The sequence below is a fragment of the Balaenoptera ricei genome, chromosome 1 (assembly GCF_028023285.1).
Source record: "Balaenoptera ricei isolate mBalRic1 chromosome 1, mBalRic1.hap2, whole genome shotgun sequence".
Lineage (NCBI taxonomy): Eukaryota > Metazoa > Chordata > Mammalia > Artiodactyla > Balaenopteridae > Balaenoptera > Balaenoptera ricei.
In genome coordinates this window covers 42,339,635-42,361,978 of record NC_082639.1, presented here as the reverse complement: position 1 = coordinate 42,361,978, position 22,344 = coordinate 42,339,635, and the positions used below count along the sequence as shown (strand labels likewise).

General features: G+C 36.1%; 1 protein-coding gene and 1 non-coding gene across 2 annotated transcripts in view; both read left to right on the top strand.

The window, feature by feature from the left end:
- FAF1 (Fas associated factor 1) overlaps positions 1-22,344 on the top strand; it is a 458,337-nt gene that overhangs the window by 92,119 nt on the left and 343,874 nt on the right. The window lies entirely within an intron of this gene.
- On the top strand, positions 18,509-18,581 carry TRNAG-UCC (transfer RNA glycine (anticodon UCC)). Its single transcript has one exon. It is a non-coding gene; the product is annotated as a tRNA-Gly (tRNA).

The following is a 22,344-nucleotide window of genomic DNA, read 5'->3' as shown; positions in this document are numbered from 1 at the left end:
TTTTTTGTTTGTTTGTTTGTTTTGTTTTATTTTTCTCATGGTTATCCACTTGACTTGCAATCATTTATTAAAAATACTGTTCTTTCCCTACTTCTCAGCAGTGCCATTTTTGTCATAAATCAAGTACTCCTATATGTATGTGTAGATCTGTTTCTGAACTCTCTATTCTGTTCCACTCGTCTGTTTGTCTCTCCTTGCTTCATTACTACTCCTTTATTTACTGTAAATTAAAAAAAAATCTTGATAATCTGGTAGTGTAGGTTCTCGAACTTTGTTGTTTTCAAGGTTGTTTTGGCTGTTCTTGGATATATATTTACAATCAGGTTATCAGTTTCCACAAAGAATTGTGCCACGATTATAGTTGAGATTATATTGAATTTAAAGATTAATCTGGAGAGAATTAATGTTTATACAGCATAAAGTCTTCAAATCTATGAACATAGAATATCATTCTATTTATTGAACTTGTCTTTAATGTCTCAGTACTTTTTTCTGGTTCTTTTTGTTGTTGTCTTTTACATTTTTCATTATATAGTCTCTAGGTACTTAAACCTCTGTGATTGTGATGTAAATGCTATGTTTTAAAATTTTTATTCATTGTTTTTCAGTATTCTGAATTTCGTTTTCTTGTGTATTGTTCTGGTTCAGATCTCTTGCACACTGTTGAAAGGTGTGATGCTAGTGGGCATCCTTGAATCATTCCCATTCATACAGGTAGAGGTTTCAGTGTTTAAACTAAAAGTGATGTTACTTATAGGTTTTCTGTAGCTACCCTTTATGAGGCTAAGGAAATTTTTTCCTACTCTTTTAAATAAATTATCTTTTAGTGATTATAATTGATATTGAGGTTTATTAACTACTTCTTCTTCATAGGTTGAAATAGCCATAGAAATTGTCTTTTTTATTCTGTTAACGTGCATTACATTGATTAATATTTGAATGTTATATATTATTCCTTTTCGTTTACTTCTGGATGTACTGTGCTAATGTTTTAGGAATTTTATGTCTGTGCTCAAGAGGGAAACTGGTATATGATCTTTTTTTCTTGTAATGTTAATGTGTTTTGATATCAAAACACATTAACATTATCTGGCTTCGTAAAGGCCCGCCAGATATAGCAAATAAAAATCCCATGAATACTTACACTAAAAATATTTATTTTTTATCTGAAATTCAAATTTAATTTCATGTACTGTATTTTATCAGGCAACACTACTCACAAGTAAGTTCAGAAATGTTGCCTCTCTTTTTCTGGAAGAATTTGTGTAAGATTGGTGTTTTTTCCCTTAAATGTTTGGTAGAATTTATCAGTGAAGCTATCTATGCTTGGAATTTTGTTAGATTTAGACCTAAATATTTCATTTTGAGGGTGCTAATATAAATGATATTATGTTTTTAATTTCAAATTTGAATTGTTCATTGCTGGTATATAGGAAAGAGATTAATTTTTATATATTGACCTTGTATCCTATAAGGATATTAAATTCTTATTTATTATATATTCTCTTCTTTTTAACCTGATTATGATAGAGGTTCAACATTGTACCCCTGATTTTTTAAAACCTAATATAAATGAAGAGTTTTACCTCTTTCCAGAAAAAGCAAGGGCATTAGAACAACACAGCATCCATTTATTGCTTCTTATGTTTTATGTATTTCATTATATACTTTAATTCTATGTACATTTAAAGTCTTATAAGACATTATTATTATTGTTTTATCCTGTAATATGCATTTAGATTTACATTCTAATTACTCTTTCTGTTGCTTTTTATTTCTTTCTGCATTTCCTTCCTTCTATCTGGTACCATTTTCTTCTACTTGAAGAACATCTTTTAGTTTTTGCTTTATTATGGGTCTGTTAACAAAAAATTAAATGTTTTCAGAGATGTATTTATCGTCTTATTTTTTTCTAACTTCATTTTTTTTTTTGTAATGTCTGAAACATTTATATTAACATATTTCCATACAAATAACCCAATGAAAGTTTAGTATTAGTTGTTTTGTTTGTTTTTTTATACTGCAGGTTCTTATTAGGCATCAATTTTATACACATCAGTGTATACATGTCAATCCCAATCGCCCAATTCAGCACACCACCATCCCCACCCCACCGCAGTTTTCCCCCCTTGGTGTCCATATGTCCATTCTCTACATCTGTGTCTCAACTTCTGCCCTGCAAACTGGCTCATCTGTACCATTTTTCTAGGTTCCACATACATGCATTAATATACGATATTTGTTTTTCTCTTTCTGAGTTACTTCACTCTGTATGACAGTCTCTAGATCCATCCACGTCTCAACAAATGACTCAATTTCATTCCTTTTTATGGCTGAGTAATATTCCATTGTATATATGTACCACAACTTCTTTATCCATTCGTCTGTTGATGGGCATTTAGGTTGCTTCCGTGACCTGGCTATTGTAGATAGTGCTGCAATGAACACTGGGGTGCATGTGTCTTTTTGAATTATGATTTTCTCTGGGTATATGCCCAGTAGTGGGATTGCTGGGTCATATGGTAATTCTATTTTTAGTTTTGTAAGGAACCTCCATACCGTTCTCCATAGTGGCTGTATCAATTTACAGTCCCACCAACAGTGCAAGAGGGTTCCCTTTTCTCCACACCCTCTCCAGCATTTATTGTTTGTAGATTTTCTGATGATGCCCATTCTAACTGGTGTGAGGTGATACCTCATTGTAGTTTTGATTTGCATTGGTCTAGTAATTAGTGATGTTGAGCAGCTTTTCATGTGCCTCTTGGCCATCTGTATGTCTTCTTTGGAGAAATGTCTATTTAGGTCTTCTGCCCATTTTTGGATTGGGGTGTTTGTTTCTTTGATATTGAGCTGAATGAGCTGTTTATATATTTCGGAGATTAATCCTTTGTCCGTTGATTCATTTGCAAATATTTTCTCCCATTCTGAGGGTTGTCTTTTCGTCTTGTTTATGGTTTCCTTTGCTGTGCAAAAGCTTTGAAGTTTCATTAGGTCCCACTTGTTTATTTTTGTTTTTATTTCCATTACTCTAGGAGGTGGATCAAAAAAGATCTTGCTGTGATTTATGTCAAAGAGTGTTCTTCCTATGTTTTCCTCTAAGAGTTTTATAGTGTCCAGTCTTATATTTAGGTCTCTAATCCATTTTGAGTTTATTTTTGTGTATGGTGTTAGGGAGTATTCTAATTTCATTCTTTTACATGTAGCTGTCCAGTTTTCCCAGCACCACTTATTGAAGAGACTGTCTTTTCTCCATTGTATATCTTTGCCTCCTTTGTCACAGATTAGTTGACCATAGGTGCGTGGGTTAATCTCTGGGCTTTCTATCTTGTTCCATTGATCTATGTTTCTGTTTTTGTGCCAGTACCATATTGTCTTGATTACTGTAGCTTTGTAGTATAGTCTGAAGTCAGGGAGTCTGATTCCTCCAGCTCCATTTTTTTCCCTCAAGACCGCTTTGGCTATTCGGGGTCTTTTGTGTCTCCATACAAATTTTAAGATGATTTGTTCTAGCTCCGTAAAAAATGCCATTGGTAATTTGATAGGGATTGCATTGAATCTGTAGATTGCTTTGGGTAGTATACTCATTTTCACAATGTTGATTCTTCCAATCCAAGAACATGGTATATCTCTCCATCTGTTGGTATCATCTTTAATTTCTTTCATCAGTGTCTTATAGTTTTCTGCATACAGGTCTTTTGTCTCCCTAGGTAGGTTTATTCCTAGGTATTTTATTCTTTTTGTTGCAATGGTAAATGGGAGCATTTCCATAATTTCTCTTTCAGATTTTTCATCATTAGTGTATAGGAATGCAAGAGATTTCTGTGCATTAATTTTGTATCCTGCAACTTTACCATATTCATTAATTAGCTCTAGCAGTTTTCTGGTGGCAGTTTTAGGATTCTCTATGTATAGTATCATGTCATCCGCAAACAGTGACAGTTTTACTTCTTCTTTTCCAATTTGTATTCCTTTTATTTCTTTTTCTTCTCTGATTGCCGTGGCTAGGACTTCCAGAACTATGTTGAATAATAGTGGTGAGAGTGGACATCCTTGTCTCGTTCCTGATCTTAGAGGAAATGCTTTCAGTTTTTCACCATTGAGAAAGATGTTTGCTGTGGGTTTGTCATATATGGCCTTTATTATGTTGAGGTAGGTTCCCTCTATGCCCACTTTCTGGAGAGTTTTTATCAGAAATGGGTGTTGAATTTTGTCAAAAGCTTTTTCTGCATCTATTGAGATGATCATATGGTTTTTATTCTTCAATTTGTTAATATGGTGTATCACATTGATTGATTTGCATATATTGAACTAACTTCATTTTTGAAGAGCATTTTTTGCTGGATATAGAATTCTGGATTGGAAAGTTTATCTATTTTTCATTACTTTGAAAACATTTTGTTTTCTTTTGTCTTCCATTGTTTCTGGAAAAAAAGCAACTGTTAGATTTAGTTTTGTTCCTGGAAGGCAAATACTCTTTTTAGTATCTTTTAAGAGTTTCTTGTCTTTGTTTTTAGCAATTTAACTAATATGCCTAGGTGTGGCTTTCTTATTATTTATCTTGCCTAGAGTTCATAGGGTTTCTTTAATATGTGTCTTGATGTCCATCAATTTTAGGAAATATTAGTACTGTCTCTTTAAATAAAGGTTCTGTCCCATTCTCTTTCTCTTCTAGGTCTGAAATCCAATTACATATGTGTTATACCTTTTGTGTGTCCCATATGTCTCTTTTACTCATTATTCTATTATTCCATTCTTTTGTCTCTCCATGCTTCATTTGGGTATTTTCTTCTGATTTACCTTTTATTCACTAATTATCTCTTTAGTTGTGTCTATTCTGATGTTAAACCCATCTACAAAGCTCTTAATTTCAGTTACAGTAAGTCCCCTATATAGGAACCTTCAAGTTGCGAACTTTCAAAGATGTGAATGTCTGTTCACATGTCCAGTCACTTAAGTTATTAGTTCATGTGTCTGGTGTACATTGTCACGTGCATGCATCCTCTACAAGTGGTTGTGCTTTTGTGTACTTTACTGTATAGAGTACAGTAGTACAGTATCTTTATTTCAAGCCCAGGACGTCTGGATGCAAGCGTAAAAGCAGTGGTGATGTGATGTAGCTGGTACTACTAAGAAGTGCCAAGCGATAACGATGGAAACAAAAGAGAAAATAATTGAGGCAGTGGAGTGAGACGAAAAGATGGTACATGTCGCTTGTTCTTATAACATGACTCATTCAACCATCAGCACGATTCTAAAGAACGAGGACAAGATCATAGAACATGTGAAGTCTGCTGTGCCTATGATGTCAACAATAATATCGAAGAAGTGTGGAAAAGTGAGGGGGGAGATGGAGAAGCTTCTCAGTGTGTGGATGCAGGATCAGCATCAGCATCGAGTCCCACTCAGCTTAATACTGATTCAAGAGAAAGCTAAAAACGTTTATGAAGACTTGAAGAAGAAACATGGCAAAGAATCAGAGGGCGCATCTTTTAATGCAAGTCATGGCTGGTTTCAACGGTTCAAGGCTAGAGCTACCTTCACAACGTAAAACATACAGATACGGTAGCTGCCCGGGAATTTCCTGAAACGCTTCGAGAAATTATTGATGAAAGCGTGTATTTACGTGAGCAGGTTTTTAATGTGGATGAGACAGGACTGTACTGGAAGAGGATGCCAGATCGAAGTTACATCAGTAAGGAGGAAAAGTTGATGCCAGGCTATAAAGCAGCAAAGGATAGGCTAACTCTGTTGTTTGGTTGCAGTGCTTCCAGTGATATGAAGCTGAAGCCTTTCTTAGTTTTTCAGAGAACCCAAGAGCCTTTAAAAACATAGCCAAGGGCTCTCTTCCTGTTGTGTGGAAGAGTAACCCCAAAGCCTGGGTTACATAGGCAATTTTCCAGGACTGGTTTTTCCACCACTTTATCCCAGAGGTAGAGAAATATTGCTTGGGGAAGGATGTCTCATTCAACATTCTTTTGCTGCCTGACAGTGCTTCTCCTCTGTAGTGCTTAGTTCAGTGTATGGTTGTGCTCATCATTTGCCAGTTTTCTGTCTCCTTCTCCATTCTAAGTTACAGGGCTGACTTACATAAGCTCCATTCCCCAAGCTCTCTTGCTGTCTGGCTTTCAGCTATCATCCAACGACAGGCAGTGTCAAGAGATTGGAGAGTGAGAAACTAGGCTCTTCTCTCCTTCTCTCCCTGTTTCTGTAGAGTCTCCAGTGATTCCATTTCTTTTGTGCCTCCAGCTCTTTTCAGAGTGCCATCTCATGCTGGACAGCCTCTCCTTCATGATCCCCATTCCTGTTAGGTAGCCTTGGCTTAATGGACTCTGTTAATATACTCCTTTCCTTGGTTTCTCCACCCTAGTTGGGGTAGTAGGGACTTCTTGTTCTTGCTTATTGCTAGGTTGCCTCACATAAGCTTTAGAAAAAATTGAAGTGAAATTCACATAACATATGATTAACTATTTAAAAGTGCAATTCGGTGGCCTTTAGTGTATTGCCAGTGTTGTGCAACTGTCAGCTCTCTTTAGTTTCAAAACTTTTTCATCACCCCATAAAACACTCTGTATCCATTAAGTAATTCCTCCCCATTTCCTAGTCCACCTTCCCTTATCCTCTAGTAGCCTTTAACCTGCTTTCTGTCTTTGTGAATTTGCCTGTTGTAGATATATCATACAAAAAGAATTATATAACATGTAGACTTTTGTGTCTGGCTTCTTTCACTTAATGTAGTGTTTTCAACCTTTTTAATTTTTCCAACACTCTTGAAAGAAGTTTTGCTTATTGAAGTCCCCCTATTGATCTATCTGGTATTGGTTCCTTTTCCGTACTGGACACTGACTGATGAAATATTTATTTATATGTTTATTTTCTTGTTTATTATTTATAAGTTTTTAGGAATTCCAAGCTTCATGAGGACAGAGACCATTACTGTTGTACTGTTTTTTTTGGTATGAGAGAAATTTTAATACAGTGCTGAGGAACATCACAAATCACAGAAGGATTATTAGTGATCTTATCAAAATGAGGAGCTATTAACCTTTACAGTAAATTGGTCTGTAATGAGTACATTACTAATTGTTTTCACCTGCTTTTGATAAGCAGCCTCTACTAAAAACAGTAGACTATCAATTAACCAACATAAGAATCTGCCAATATAAGTAATTTTTAAGTTTATATATTACTGGCATTTCAAAAAGGAAGCTACTCTCGGAGAATGTTTATTTTAATCTTTCCTCCCTTCTATTTCTTTATCCTTTCTTTCCTTTACAGGAATCTTTTTGTGTGTGTGTGTATTTTTAAATTGTGGTTAAAAAAAAGACACAATATGAAATTTACCATCCTAACCATTTAAAAGTGTACAGTTGAATAGTGTTAAACATATTCACATTGTTGTGAAACAGATCTCCAGAACTTTTTTGCCTTGCAAAACTGAAACTTTATATTGTTTAAACAATAAGTTCTCTATTCACCCCTACACCCAACCCTTGGTAACTACCATTCTACTTTCTGTTTCTGTGAATTTGACTACTTTAGTTACCTCATATAGTGGCATCATACAGTATTTGTCTTTTTGTGACTGGCTTATTTCAGTTAGCATAATGGTCTCCAGGTTGTAGCCTGTGACAGGATTTCCTTTCTTGTTAAGGCTGAATAATATTCCATTCATTGTAGGTTTATAACAAATTTTCTTTATTTATTCATCAATAGTCATTTGGGTTGCTTCCACCTCTTGGCTATTATGAAGAATGCTGCTATAAACATGGGTGTACAAATATCTTTTTTAAGACTCTACTTTCAATTCTTTGTCTCTCATTTCCTCTCATATCTTTTCTTTTACATGCTGTGATTAAGATGAGTGTTTATTAAAACTCCGTCTTCAGGCATTATTGGTAGAGTGCTTTATTATCTGAAGTTCTTTTTTTCCCCCAAAAAATTAAAAAAAACCTTTTCATATGAAAGAGATACACAGTTCTTAAATATCTATACAAAAACAGTCTACAACAATACACTCTGTTGTCTGCTTCTTTTTTCTGTCTTTATATTTGGATATCTGATAAATAAGTTTACTGTGGTAGATGTGATATGAGTTTAGTCACTAATAATAGGCTTGGAGCAAACCACCCCACCTTTCTGGAATCTATTTTTGTTGCCAATGGCTGAAGGAAACATGTTTCATTAGAGAAGTTTGACAATCTTCTAGTTTTCATAGTTGCTAATATGCTTTTTTCTTTCACTATTGCTAGAAACTTTACAAATTTACAATCCCGGAAATGATTGGGGCAGTAGAGTAATGTGCTAATTCTTAGAAAAAAGTCTTTTGTATAAGTAACTCTTATGTTTATTCCAGGAAGAGAGTTGTCCTGAAACAGGAAAAGGGGCAGTTATCCGACGTATGTGGTGCCATTAAGGGCCTTATTAAGGATCTGAGAGGTAGGAGAACGATAGAAGTACATAAAAAGAAATGAAGATGGCTGCAAATGTAAGAGAAAATAGTGCTGTGGGTAGAAAACCCATTTTCAGATAGCAAGAGAGTATACTAGAGGTGCTTCAATTATCCCTTCTCTTTTTTTCTTCTTGTGTACAACAGTAGGTAATCAAGGGAGTGTCTTTTGCTAAACCTTAATTTGCTTTCTGTTTTTTTAATTTTTCAACATTTTATTATGAAAATGTTTGAACATACAGAAAATTTAAAAGAATTTTACAGTGAACACCTACATACCTGCCACCTAGATTCTACTATTAACATTTTAAAATTTTTTAAATTTTATGTTGGAGCATAATTGATTTACAGTGTTGTGTTAGTTTCAGGTGTACAGCAAAGTGATTCATTTATACATATTCATGTGTCTATTCTTTTTCAAAGTCTTTTCCCATTTAGGTTATTACAGAATATTGAGCACAGTCCTCTGTGCTACTACGATAGAATTTGCTTTCTATCTCTCGTCATGCCCAGTGTTAAGATGGCACCATGTGAGAAAGTAGACAGAAAATGTGGCAGGAGGTCCTCTAGAGAGGGTTTGAGATCAAATGTTAATCAAGTGATTTTTGCTATCTCAGTGCTTTGATGTGAGACTTGAGAAGTCATAAAATTGTTAGCGTAATTTAAAAAAAGAACTAGAGGAAAAGCTGACTGAATTTTTTATCTTTTAATACGTGCCAAAGATAGGGGAGATGGTGGCTACTTTTTTCAGCATGCTCAAGGAGCATAATTGGTCATTTTGCAGTTTATGTTATTTGTATTTTCAGACTGTGGTTAAATGTTCAGGTGTGCTGTGTTGCTGTTGTGACTAACGTCTGTGTACCAGTTGGCAGATAAGGTGTGTTTATATATTTTGTCATCTTTTTGTATTGTTAAAAGGATAGATTGTGTATGAAACAAAATTATTTGTCTTGGTGTTTTGTATGGATTGTAGTTCAACAAACATCACAGAAATTCTTAAGGCCTGTACAAGTTGTATTTGAATGTTTCATGGAATCATTTATAGCAATTCCACATTCCTATAGAGAATTGTACTCTACACTCTTATTGATTACGAAAAATCTTGGGTTATTACAATTAAATCAATTCAGGATTATTAATTGCAGCTATTTATTCTGTATGGCCAGTATGTTTTCAGATGTTGAATAATTTTGCTATATTTTATGTATATAAAATAGTTATTTATTTAGTTGGGAAGAGACAGCATTTGCCTTAGCTCAGTCTATTTGGCTAGATCTATTGATTTTCAGAGTTCTAATTACTAGGATTTATTTAAAAAATATTTTTAAACCACTGCAACCCCATCCCAACCAAGTGTAATAGTTCCAACCTTGCAAAAATATACCATATGATTAATTTGTGGAAATCAAATAAACATCACTTTTACCCCTTAAGCTCCAATACTTGGTATTATTTTGTTTTGAGGACTTCTTAGGTAAGCCATTAAATCATGTCAGGGAAAATGTAGATTTCCCTGTTGAAATTTGAAACCAAGAGAATATCACTGATTCTTGGCATTCGTCAAGTTAGTTTGGTAATCAGTGATTCTTAAACTTAAGTGAACTAAAAATCACCTGGGGAGCTTGATACAGAGCCCTGCCTCACCTCCAGCCAAGTTTGCAGTTTTTATGAGCTTCTCTCAACATCTGGTTAGAACACTAAAGAGAATACCCCGGAGATGAAGGGTGTTGGTTTATTGTGTCATTCAGTCTGCAGTTGCTGTAAGTCCAAATCCCTACTTTTTGAGGTTCTGTTTCTCTTATTCACATATCCATCTCAGTACCTTACCCCTACTTCCTCTATCAGTGTCATACTTATCAAAATGATCCCCTCTTGATACTTATTACAGATCCCTATGAAAAATGGCTTTAAGGAAAGGGCTTGATAAAATAGTGGCTTTTAGAAATGACTGTGAGAACATGGTGGCGCTCTAATATTAGACATGGTGCCTAAAGACCTGATTTACAGCTCCATTCTAATATTTACTGTAAGAGCATGGCTAATTGGTTAAATTAACTGCTTTGATCCTCAGGTAATCATAATTATTTCACAAGGTTATTAAGATTAAACAAAATTACATATGGAAAGTTCCTAGCAATGTGCTTGTCAAATTGAATCCAATTTGAAATTGAGTCCTGGATATGAAAAAGCATTCCAGTTACTGTTGCTGTATAATAAACTACCCCAAAACTTAGTGGCATAAAATAAGCACCTTATTATGTTCACAGATCCCATGGATCAGAAATTTAAAAAGATTATGTTAGGAATAGCATGTCTGCTCCATGATGTCCAGAGCTTCAGCTGGGATGAGTCAAATGGTTTAGTGTGACTCATATGGTTGGGAGCTGGAATATCTGGGGCTAGACTGCTTCCAAGATGGTTTCATCACTCATGTGTCTGGAACCTGTGCTGGGATGACTACAAGGCTGAGCTCAGCTAGGACAGTAAACTGAATCGTCTCTTCATGACATCTCCATGTGGTTTGCACTTTTCTCACAGCTTGAGGCTACGTTCTGAAAGGGAGTTTCCCAAGAGTGAACTTTTAAGGAAACTGTAGAAGCTCTGTAGCCTTTTATTACCTAGTTTGAGAAGTCACGTAGTGTACTACTGCTGTACTTTGTTGGTCAGAGCAGTCACAAGCCTATGTAGATTTAAGAGCCCACTTTTTGAAGGGAGTATTATCCAAGAATTTGTGGCTAGTTTTAAAAACCTACAAAGAGTCATTGGAGATTTTACATCTAGTCCAGCTTCAGTTCCTGTCCTATTATCCTGTTAATTTAAGTGGATTTAACTTTATTGATATACATATATATATATGTTTATTTATTGTTGTGGTGGTTAATTTCCCTGAAGAATCCCATAGGGATATATCAGTAGACTTTATGAAGTAAGCACCTTCACAGGTGCAAAGGTCAAAGGTTATGGACTCTTAGGTCTGGAAAGGACCCTAGAGATCTGTGATCGTTAATATTATGTGTCAACTTGGCTGGGCCACAGTGCCTAGATATTTGATCAAACATTATTCTGGTTGTTTCTGTGAGAATGTTTTTGGTTGAGATTTATATTTAAATTGGTGAACATAGTAAAGCAGATTGCTCTCTATAATGTTGATGGGCCTCATCCAATCAGTTGAAAGCCTCTCCGGAGCAAGGGGAAGTCTGTAGTAGATGGCCTTCATACTTGAACTGCAACACTGGCTTTTCCCTAGGTCTCCAGCCTGCTGGTCCACCCTGCAGATTTTAGACTTGCCAGCCTCCATAATTGCATGAGCCAGTTCCTTAAAATTAATTTCTTTCTTCCTATCTACCCCTCTCTCTCCATCCTATTAATTCTCTTTCTCTGGAGAACTCTGATTAACACAAGATCATTTAGCCCAACCCCTTTGTTTTTACAGATTTGGTAACATAAAGACTCATAGAGAGAAAGAAATTGGCCAAGGTCAAAGATCAAGTTATTGAGAAAGCCATGACATGAACCCATCTCTTGATTTCCAATTCAACACTCTTATTACCTGACATAATACCTTGCCCAGAGCTATAAAACCAAATGGAAAAGCTCACCCTCTCCTACTTCAAATAAAAAATAAGCATATTGAGTACTTTCCATATATCAGGTCCTGTCCTAAGTAGTTTGTATCCTTCTTTCTCATTAATTTTCACAACAGCCCTAGGAAATAAGTATTATTCTTAGAATGTCTTTCATTTTGCATATTTGGAGGGCAAATGACTTGCCTAAGATGATACGTACAGTCAACAATAGACCTGTTATCTGAATTTAGGTCTCTAAATCTGGAATTGGGATTAATTACTATCCTGCATTCTCTGTATAAATTTCTTTTATTCCTGTCCCTTATTGATATTAAGCAATGAAGAAGAGATTTGGATTTAGTGAACTTTTGATTCTCATCAGCCTGGAGCCTTTTCCCTTCACTGGTTATTTATAAGCCCTTATCTTTTGTTAATACTGATTATTTCCTGAATGAAAATGTCTGGGCTGTTGTCTGACCATTGCTACCCAAGACATTCCCAAAGTGGACACATTACCATGAAATTATGTGCCGTAGTCACATGTACAATCTCTGCTGCCACTAACTGTTATTATCCCTCCTCCACCTTCCTGTTTCTCTTGCCTTCTATCCCTTCCTGTAGTACCAGTGGAAGGGGGCTAGGGGGAGAGAGTAGTGGTGTGGAGAAGAGTTTTTCATCTAGGTGGAAGTAAGCAGAGCATTAAGTTGCATATTACTTTCAGTTACATAAAGTTACGAAGGGAGCTTACTTGTTAGTTTATAGGACTAAAAAAGGAAAAAATATAACCAACTTAATGATTTGTACTCCTTTAGCACTTTGATTTCTCAGTACTAATATTTAAAGTGTGCAAATAAGATGGTAATCAGTCAGTAGAGGATCAACAATTAGGAATTGGGATTGGAAAGACCCTGGATTTTAGTAGTACTTGTCTTGTACAAATTGGTTAGATTTACTGAGCTTGAGGTAATTGTCCTGCAGATCTGTTGTATAATAGATTGAAGACAATTTTGTTTGGTCATTCTTTAGTATATTTGGAGCACTGGATACACAGCTTTCCTATCTTCTAGAAAATCAATCAGCTCTAAGTGCTATGATGAATGCAAAGAAGTAATACATTGTTCTTGCCTATGGGAGCTTAGACTCTAATTGAGGACACAAAACACATAGCTGGGAGGAAAAGGATTAACATTATAAGGCAAAATATAATATGTGCTAAGTGAACGGCTCATAAAATAACTGTCTTCAAATAGATTTTGGCAATAAAAATTGAGAGAGTGTGAGAATGATTGAGAATGCCCAGGGTATGGGATAGAGACTTGCATTGGGCCTCATGACTGTTGACTGAAGTGGATGAGCTTAGCTTCTTTTAAAATAAATAATGAGGGTTTATTGTATATGTCTGAATATGAGATGATTCTCATTTTCCCAATGATAAGATAATAAAAATATTTTTAAATAAATTTATTTATTTATTTATGGCAGTGTTGGGTCTTCGTTGCTGCACGTGGGCTTTCTCTAGTTGCAGCGAGCAGGGGCTACTCTTCATCGTGGTGTGCGGGCTTCTCATTGCGGTGGCTTCTCTTGTTGCGGAGCATGGGCTCCAGGTGCATGGGCTTCAGTAGTTGCAGCAAGCGGGCTCAGTAGTTGTGGCTCATGGGCTTAGTTGCTCTGCAGTATGTGGGATTTTCTGGGACCAGGGCTCGAACCCGTGTCCCCTGTATTTGGCAGGCAGATTCTTAACCACTGTGCCACCAGGAAAGTCCCAATAAAAATATTTTGGTTAGCCTGAATATATAAACTTTTTAAAGCTTGTATATGAAATAGTCATTAAGTTTAGCTTGTTAAGTTATACATACATATTTTAAGTTAGATAATAAAAACTATTACTTTAGAAATATTGCTTTTTAAAAATACTCATTTAGTGAAACGTTATTCAAACCTTTCACATGCATTTTAAATGTTCGTGTCTTCCTCATTACTGGAAATAGTCTCTCAGTTTTCCAGAGCACGTGATCTTAATTTTTGCTTAAGTGATTTGAGATAGAGCACTTAAAAAATCTGGATATGGTACTTTTTCTGGGAATTTTAATCTCAAACCACAAGAACTCATTTGCTATTCATGAGCTTTACAATGAAACCCTTTCAAGTAATCTTTAATGGGCTTATTTATAATGACATCTAAATTTTTAATTGTGAGCTAATACCCACCCGCCCCCTCCCCCCTGCTAAATAAATATGAAATCTGTTGAATTTCTGCCATTCTTTTTAACTGATTCCATTTGGTAACCTGTTTTCAGTGTCCAAAACTAGTATTGTCTGAAGTTGTTTTAGGCTCTATGTCTTTTCTAAACAGTTTTTTGTTCTTCAAAAGTAAAATAATGTAAAGACTCAACTATAGGGCAGTTTCCTCTTTTCTTTGGGATAGTTTTGGGAAAAGAATTTTGCCCTATATTCAGTGTCATCATCTAACATTGATCAAAGTATTACAAGTGAGCTAGTGAGTAAGGTGAAGGAGGTGGTTGAAGTGGAATGGAGAGTCTAGTACAATGCTGTTCAATACAGAAGGTACTAACCCCACGTAGGTATTTAAGTTTAAACGAATAATTTAATAATTATGTTAATTATTAAATAATAATTCAATTCCTTGGTCACACTGGCCATACTTCAAGTGATCAGTAGCTGTGTAGGGCTAGTGGCTACAGTATCATACAGTGCTGATACAGAGTATTTCCATCACTGCAGAAAGTTCTGTTGGGTAGCACTAGTCTAGAAGATGTTCTATAGCCTCAGGAATTCAGAGATTTCTAGGAATAATCATATTGGTGGTAGTAGTCAGCCCCACCCCCCTGCCGCCCCACTTCACCCTCCAACTCAGCTGTCACCTTCCCTTCCTCCACATAGACACAGATCAGAGGTGAGTTGATTTCTCAGTTCCTAAAATAGACTTAGTGACCCAAGGAACTATAGTAAATATTAGTATTGCTAGTGTATTATAGAGATTTGTATTGTGTTGATCTGATACTCAAAGTACACCCTTTCCTCTATGTTGTTGTCAAGAAATAGACCCCAACTTGCTTTATGATGAAAGGAGCAGGACTTTTTGGACTCAGAGAGGCCTGAGTTTGAATGCTACTGTGTGTGATTTTGGATGAATCTCTTAATTTTTCAAAATGTCATTTTCCTCATCTGTTAGCATGCTTGCTTCATAGAGTGAGGATTAAATGAGATAGGTAATGATGTGTAATTACTTTACATAATGCCTTGCACATGTCAGGTGCTCCCTTTCCTCTTCATTCCTCTTAATGTCCCAAAAGACATCTAATAATGCAGATTTATTCACTTAACACTTTCACTCAGAAATTCACCGGAAAATATTTATTGAGCATTTACTATATGCAAAGTTGTCTTCTCAGTACTAGGAAAATAACAGTTAACCAAAACAGATAAGAATCCCTGCCGTGATGGAACTTATATTTTCATAATGGGGGACAGACAGTAAATAATATAAGTAAGTAACATTATATAATGTATCAGAAAATGATAATGCTAAGGAAAAAAAATAAAACAGGGAAGAAGGATATGAAGTTTGTTGGGTGGTGATCTGCAATTTTTTAGAAAAGGTGGACAGGTGACAGTTGAATAAAGACTTGGAGGAAGGGAATTAGCAAGTGAGCCATGTATCTGGGGGCAAGAACGTTTCAGGCAGGTGTAATAGTGACCACAAAAATCCTTACGTGAGAAATCAGGCCTGACATTTTTCCAGGAACATCAGGGAGACAAGTATGGCTCAGGAAAGGAGGAGGAGGAGAAGTTAGAAAGATTAGGGGAGTGAGGGAGGGAATAAGGAATCTTAAGGATGTTGTCTTTTTATACTAGAGAAAATATCAGTGGAAGATTTTGAGTAGAGCATTGACATGATCTAATAACTTCACTATTAAATAAGAATACACTGAAGGTGAGCAAGGGCAAAGCCAGGAAATCAATTAGGAGGCTGTTACAATAATGGAGGAGAGAGAAGGTGGAGACTTGGCACCAGAGTGATAGCAGTGAAATGTGATCAGAATCTGAATGTGTTTTAACATTTCAGCAATCAGAATTTGTTAATGAGTGGGGAAGGAGGGAATAGTGAGAGAGAGAGAGTCAAGGATAACTCTGAGGTTTTTGGTTGGACCACCTGGAAGAATGGAGTTGCCATTTATTAAGCCAGTGACACTTTATATATTCTTCTTAATGCTGTATTGTTATTTCTCCTCCTGGTTTCCCAAGGTTTGGGCTGTCTTGCCCGTTTGTTATCTACAATATCTAGCACAATTCTTTGCACAGAGTAACTGCAATCTACTTTCCTGAATTAAATTGATTTTTAGATGAACATCAGTCTCAAAATAGAGGTGGCTGTATTCAGGACTGCTGGTAACCAGGTAGAGTGTTTTCCTTATGTTGCTGCTTATAATATAAAGCATATCTGGTTTGTTGGCTTTGCTCAACCAACTAAAAGTCTTCCCTTGAATACTGCAGGATGTCTACCTCCATAAAGCCTTCAAACTGCTAACCTTCAGACATTTCTGTTTCTTTTGTGTTTTAGCTTGCCAGTTGAATCTAGAAAAGGCAGATTAGTGGATTTCTCCCTTCCTCTTCCCCCAGCTATTGGATAGAGCAGAAGGCAGTTATTTTATAATAGGTGGAAGAGAGAGAGGTTGTGTAGGCCTTTATGTGATGCTGACCAGAGTCTAAGTACCATCCACTTGCCTAAGGAAGAGTAAAGAATCCAGGGAAAGAAAGTAAGTGACTGTACCAGAAACTACCTTTCTTGCATTTTGGTTTTAGTAAATGAGATCTTGGTTGTCAGTTCGTTTTGATCTTAGCTATGTGGTTCTCCCAGTTTGCTATTTGTTTTTTCATCTGTAGATATTTATTTGACAAAGGTGAGTCTCTCGGGTACCATTAGTAGTCTTAGGATCTTCCTCGTATTCCTTTGTCTTTAATTTGGTTTGCACCAGTCTTGATTCTGCATGTTGGGCTATTTTGATAGTGATATGTGCTTGGAAAGATTCAGTGAACTTTTTTTGCACTGGACTAAAAACAAATTGTGAAATGGTTATATTTCTTAAATTGTTTTGCTTTCTGTTTTCTTCCCCTGAAAAAAAAAATCAAATTAGAACTTATTAAAACCAAATATTTGCTCTTAGGACCTGTTACAGGATTGCCAATTGGAATTCTTTTCTATTGCAAAAGTAAACAGCAAGATTAATAAAAAGAAATTTGAGTTTAGGGTTAGTTGTAGGGATATTAAACTACTCGCTTCTACTTTAGTCTGATCATCTTATCTGTAATTGTTAGAGTATGTTGATGATGGTAGACCATTATTTAAATAGTGAAGAGAGAGAGGAAACATCTCCAGAAATAAGTTGTCTACAATTGGTAAGTGTTATGAGTGGAAAATTTTCTATTTTTAAGTAGTGTCCTTTCCTTGCCTTCAAAATTTTGTGATTAAAAACTATTTGTGATTTCAAACAAGGGTAGTTCTCAGTATGACAACAGTTACAATAAAAGCAGCCCACCTTTATTGGGTATGTTACTATGTATCGGACACCATTTAAGCATTTTATATATGTTAACAAGTTTCATAAAAACCCAATGTGCAAGTACTGTTATCACCCCGCATTTTACTGATGAGAGAACTGAGGCAGAGAGACGTTAAGTGACTTTCTAAAGATTACGCAACTAGTAAATGATGGGGCTGGGATATACGGCTTTCTGGCTCAAGACCCCTCACTTTTAGCATATTTAATAACATGTGAGTGAGTTTATGAAGAACCTATGCCTTTAGACATTAAGTAACTTCCAAAATAATAAAAGGTTCAGGGGGAAATAATAGATTCTGTACGTAATGGCAGACTAACAGACTTTATATGGGTCTCTAAAATGTGTGCTATAAACTCTCTATAGTTGTTCCCAAACCTCGTTGTGCATCAGAATCACTTGAGGAGTTTGTGTGTTGGGGAGGAAGATTTCTGGGCCTCATTTCAGACCATCTGAATTTGGATAATTGGGAGCAGGACTTTATATATCTGGATTTCTAGCCCAGCATGAGGCAGATATTTATGCACCACCGATGTACAGCACATAACAAAACTGATTAAAACAAAAACACCATGTAATGGGGATGGATAATTATGGTGGCTAACATTTGCAGAGTACTTTTCTTGTATTATCTCATTTAATCCTTATAACAGCCATATGAAATAAGTTGGTATTATTACCTCCACTTCATAGATGGGAAACTAAATCTTAGAGTAGTCAAGTTAACATGACGAAAGTCACACAGGTAATAAATATATGATAGAACCAGGATTTGAAAACAGACTTAAACTACAGAACATAGAAATTCCCTTAATTGACCTAGTTAAATTATAGTAACTAAATACTGAATATGAATTGTTACTGTAGTTTTTTTCTTTGCTTAAAAACAAAGATATAAAATGAATATATAGGGACTTCCCTGGTGGTCCAGTGGTTAGGACTCCGCACTTCCAATGCAGGGGGCCCAGGTTCGATCCCTGGTCTGGGAGATCCCACATGCCGCATGGCCAAAAATTATATAACTAAATAAAATAAAAATAAAAATAAAATAAAATAAAATGAATATATAAAAATTAGCATTTGCATGCCATCTGCCTTTTATCTGTTTTCTATTAATGGCAATAAATTACCATACCTGGTGGATTCTCTAAGGCCAACATTTCAGTATTAACAATTTGGTTGATGCATATATGTAACTGTAACTGAGGTTTGTATCGGAGCTCAGGTGCCCATATATATCTCCTTCTACTTCTCTGATACTTCTGTTTAATATTTTCTCTGATTTTTCCTACATGCTACTTAAATGTTGGCATTCCAAAGGTTCCATCAGTGAAGGCTTTTCTTTGTTCACACTACCTCTCATTTTGGGTAAACTGAATCCACTCCTAAGACTTTTGCAAATACTTTTAAAAAACAATATTGAGATATAAGACACATAAAATATACCATCTTAACCACTTTTAAGTATGCAGTTCAATAGCATTAAATATATACACATTGTTGAGAAACAGATCTCTAGAACTTTTTCATTGTGCAAAACTGAAACTTTGTACCCATTAAACTATAAGCCCCCCTCTGCCCCCCAGCTCTTGGTAACCACCATTCTATGTACTTTCAGTTTCCATGAATTTGATTACTCTAGGTACCTTATGTAAGTGGAATCATACAGTATTTGTTATTTTTTGGCTGGCTTATTTCACTTAGCACAATGTTCTCACAATTTATCCATACAGTAGCCCATGACAATATTTCCTTCCTTTTTAAGGCTGTATAATATTCCATTGTTTGTATGTACCACTTTTTTTTTAATCCATTACCATTGCTGGACATTTGGGTTGCTTCTACCTCTTAGTTATTGTGAATAATGTTGCTATGAACGTGAGTATACAAATATCTTTTTTGAGACCCTGATTTCAATTATTTTAGATATATAACTAGAAGTGAGATCACTGGATCATTTGGTAGTTCTGTTTTTCCACAAATATGTTTAAAGTGAATGACTCATGACTCCAAACTCTGTATCTTGAACTCACGCATTTTAAGATTCTTAACAATCTATTGGACATCTCTGTGTGAATGTCCCATGTGTACTTTAAAATCAACATGCCTAAAACTGGAAGGCTCAAACCTCCCTATCCTCACCAGCCTGTTCCTTTGCTCATGTTCTATGGCATTTTCATTTATTCACTTGTGTATTCAGTGTATATTAACTCACACTACCTAGGTACTAGGCCCTTTTGTTCATGATGAGGGCACATCAGTGAACAAAATAAAGTTATCTGGAGCTTATATTCTGGTCAGGGAAGACAGATAACAAACAAGGAGACAGTAGGGTTAAGGAAAGCCTCTCTGAGATGACCGTTGAGTAGAAACCTGACTGAAGTGAGGGAGTGAGGTATGTGGATATCTAAAGGAATAGCATTCCAGACAAAGGGAAGAATAAGTTAAGGAGTTTAATGTGGGAGCATGCTTGGCTTGTGCAGGAAATTGTAAGGAAACCAGAACAACTCAGCGGGGTTAGTAGAAGATGATGTCAGAGAGCGAGAGAGAGAGAGAGAGAGAGAGAGCTGGAGCCAGAATATGTAGTCTTGTAAGGTCAGAATAAGGACTTTGACTTCAATTCTGATGATAAGGGAAGGCATAAGAGTATTTTGAGTAGGAAAAGGGTCTTATTTGGCTTGACATTTATAAGCATCATGCTGGCTGCTATGTGAATAGGCAGCAAGTGTGTGGGGCAAGGATGTTTGGAGACTATTGGAATACTACTCCAGAGGAAAGATGATGATTTAGATCAGGGTGGAAGCAGAGAAGGTTGGTGAGATTCTACATTTTGGACATAGAATAAAGAATTCCTCATAGATTGGATGTGGAGTATGTGAGAAAGAAAAGAATTGAGGATGACTACATGATTTTTGACTTGAGCAATGGAATCATTAGAATTGCATGCCATTTTTAATGATTGAGAGGACTGGAGCAGGAGCAGTCACCCAAGTCAGAAGCCTGGACATCATTTCCAGCATTTTTTTCCTTTTCAATTCACACCTCGCAGTGCTACCCAAATGATTTTCCTAAATGGCAAATTTGAGTTGCAGCAGTTGCCTCCCCATTATCTTCAGGTTAAGTAAAACTTTTAATGCCTTTATCCTGCCTCTCATAATCTAACTCTTGCTTATTTTTCCAGCCGGCCTCTCACTGCTTCCTGATGCAAACCATTGCTGAAGCCACACAGAACTACTTTTAGCTTCCTGGGTAGACTAAGTAGATTCATACATTGCACTTAAAAAAAAAAAAAAAATCTCTTCCTGAATGCTCTCAGTCAAATTTCTTTTCCCTAGAAGAGCCTTGTTTTAATACTTGATTCAAATATCATCCTTTCTTCCCAGCTTTTCTCCGAACATTCACATTACTTCCACTTTTTTGCCTTTAGAGTATCTTATATATTTCTCTATTGAAGTCCATAATAAATGGAGGAAAGAGTCATCAGTTTTGGAGTCATACAGTGGAGTACTTGAGAAAAATTTAGAGAAGAATATCATAGTGATTAATATATTTGGAAAATAGGAATTTGAAGGTACATTTAGAAGAATTTAAATATAGTAGATTGTTGGAAATGGTCTGTTACAGATATGAAAAATTAAATAATTATTTTTGAAAAATGATTTTCCTTTCTGCCCAGAAAGAAAGAGGGGGAAATGGTATTAAGCATCTTTTTGAGGCCTCATTGGCTTCCAGCCGTAATCTCATGGTCTTTCTTTAGTGTGGACACTTAAAATCTATTGTTTCTTTGCCCAGTCACATCTGTAGCTGGGGAAATTTTCATCCCAAAATAGATCTCTTTCTCATAGCTCACTTCATTAACATCATACTAATGAGGTTTGTGAAATAATAGAGATTTATATTGGTCTGTCCTGGTTCCTGGCACAGAGCTTCTAAAACCCTTGTAATTTCCTAAGTGATAAGAGTAGCATTTTTTGTTTTAATATTTGGTCTTTGACCCTGGTTCCTGACAAAGAGCTCCCAGATCCCTTGGAACTTCCTGGGTGATAGGTGTGTCTTTTGTTTTAATGAGGAGACTCTTGGGCTTGTGAATAACTTCAGGAAAGGGGCCAGTCACCAGAAAGACCAAGCCATGATTAGAAGCTTGGAAATTTCAGTTCCACCTCCTATCCTCTAGGAAGGGGAGTGGGCTGGAGATTGAGTTAATGATCGATCATGCCTACATGTTGAAGCATTTGTAAAAATACCAGTAGTACAGGTTGGGGGAGCTTCTGGGCTGGTGAACACATAGGAGGGTGGCATGCCTGGAGAGAGCATGAAGCTCCGTGCCCCTTCCCACATACCTCGCCCTATTCATCTCTTGCATCTGGCTGTTCTTGAGTTTTATCCTTTTATAATAAGCTGGTAATCTAGTAAGTAAAATGTTTTCCTGAGTTCTGTGAGCCAGTCTAGCAAATTAATCGAATTGGGGAGAAGGTTGTGGAAATCTCCGATTTATAGCTGGTTGGTCAGAAGCACAGGTGGCAACCTGAACTTGCGATTAGCATCTGAAGTAGGAACTGTCTTGTGGGACTGAGCCCTTAACTTGTGGGATCTGATTCTGTCTCTAGGAAGATAGTGTCAGAATTAAGTTACAAGGACACTTACCTGGAGTTACAGAATTGCTTGATGTGTGGAAAACCCACACATATGGTGTCAGAAATGAAGTAGAGTTGTAGTAGACTATGGAGCGTTTTCTCCCCATACAAGGTCAAA